Source organism: Alligator mississippiensis, chromosome 7 (assembly GCF_030867095.1).
Source record: "Alligator mississippiensis isolate rAllMis1 chromosome 7, rAllMis1, whole genome shotgun sequence".
NCBI lineage: Eukaryota > Metazoa > Chordata > Crocodylia > Alligatoridae > Alligator > Alligator mississippiensis.
In genome coordinates, this window is record NC_081830.1 from 36,796,759 (window position 1) to 36,798,525 (window position 1,767).

Consider the following 1,767-nt stretch of genomic DNA (forward strand, 5'->3'; position numbering starts at 1 on the left):
GGAACATATTAACAGAAGTTTGTACACAAGTCATGGGAAGCAATTCTTCTACTCTGTTCAGCATTGGTGAGGTCTCTCCTGGAGTACTGTACTGCATCCAGTTTGGGGCACTGCACTTCCAGAAAAATGTGGACAAATTGGAAAGAGTCATGAGGAGAGCAACAAAGGTTGCCAGAGGTCTAGAAAGCATGACTCATAAGGGAAAGTTGGGAGAACTAGGGTTTTTTAGTCCAGGGAAGAGAGGACTAAAGGGGGATTTGATAACAGTTCTGAAATCCAAAAAAGGGTTGATATAAAGACACAACAATCAACTATTCTTTGTACAGGGTACAGGACAAGAAATAACAGTCTTAAATTACAAGGGAAATGTAGTATCAGTATTAGGAAGAACTTTCCATCTCTGAGGCTGGTTAAGCACTGGACCAGAGTACCTAGAGAGATTGCAAAGTCTCTATCATTGTAAGCTTTAAGGGCAAGTTAGCAGACACTTGGCTGGGATGATTTAGACAGGGACAATCCTCCTTTGTGCACAGGGTTGGACTAAATCACCTTAGAGGCCCTTTCCAGCCCTGTTTTTCTAAGAGTCTGTGATACAAAGTGAATCTAATTTCTCCTGCTTCAAATCTGAGGAGGAGTCAGAGGACTCTGGAGGTTGATTTGATTCTACTGTTTTCCTGAGAGAACAAAAGTGCACTCAACATCTGGAAAGACTTGTTGCCTAAGCTGCAACTTGCTTAAAAATATTTTTTTAAAGCAGCATGACTTTCTGATTATATTTATTGATGTGAGAGAGAATTGGCTAAGATCTTTGGCTTGAGGACCAGCACCAACATGGATCTTTGCATAGGGTTCATCCCCCATGTGACTATCATAGCCATTTTCCTTTAGTCAGGTTAGACATAAATTAGATCACCCACCATCATTGCACTCTTCTACCTGCAAGATGGAGATCAGACACCAGAGTGTTTGCAGTCACAAGTTTCTCCATTATTTATTCCCTCAAGGGGTGCAGATAGAGAAGACATTTATTATAGAGTAATTTGCCCTGAATTACACTCCTCAGTAAAGGTACTCTGTAGTACTGAGTGGCCACTAGGTAACAGTTTCTAAGTAGCTGTGGGCTGCACCAAGGCAAGCCACGGGCCTCCTGGGTTGCATGCCACTGCATGCATGGGCACCACAGTCTCACCCAGTCTGTGAGGTTCCCTGCTACATGGCACCATACAAGCGCCCCTGGCTCTTGGGACTGTGGTATGCCAAACTGTGAGAGCACAGGGAGGAAGTGGAACCTGGAGGAGGGAGCAGGAGCTAAGAGAAGCATCGCCTGCTGCTGCAGCCTAAGCAATGGGAGAAGGGGTGGCTGGGTGGGCACCCTCAGGGGCCACACATTAACCCTTTGCAAGCTAACAGCCAGACGGCCCTGCATTAAGCAACAGGTCAAACTGAAAGTGACAACAATAATAAACACATCCCAGTTCACTTTCTGGAAATCTAAATGTGGAAGGTAGTTTGGGTGAAACAACAGAAGCAACAGAGTGCATAGTTCTCAGGAGAGGAAGGTTTGAGAGCAGCAAAATAAAGACAGTGGGTGTTTCATTTCATACGAAAAAGCTGACCTCTTTAATGAATTCTTTGCCTCCATATTCCTGAACAGGGACCAGGACATCTCCCCCACTAGAATTGCGGATGGACCCAGGGGAAGCACCGCCATGCCTGGGGTCAGGGATGACCTAGTTAGGGAACTTTTGGAGGGGCTGGACATGTTTA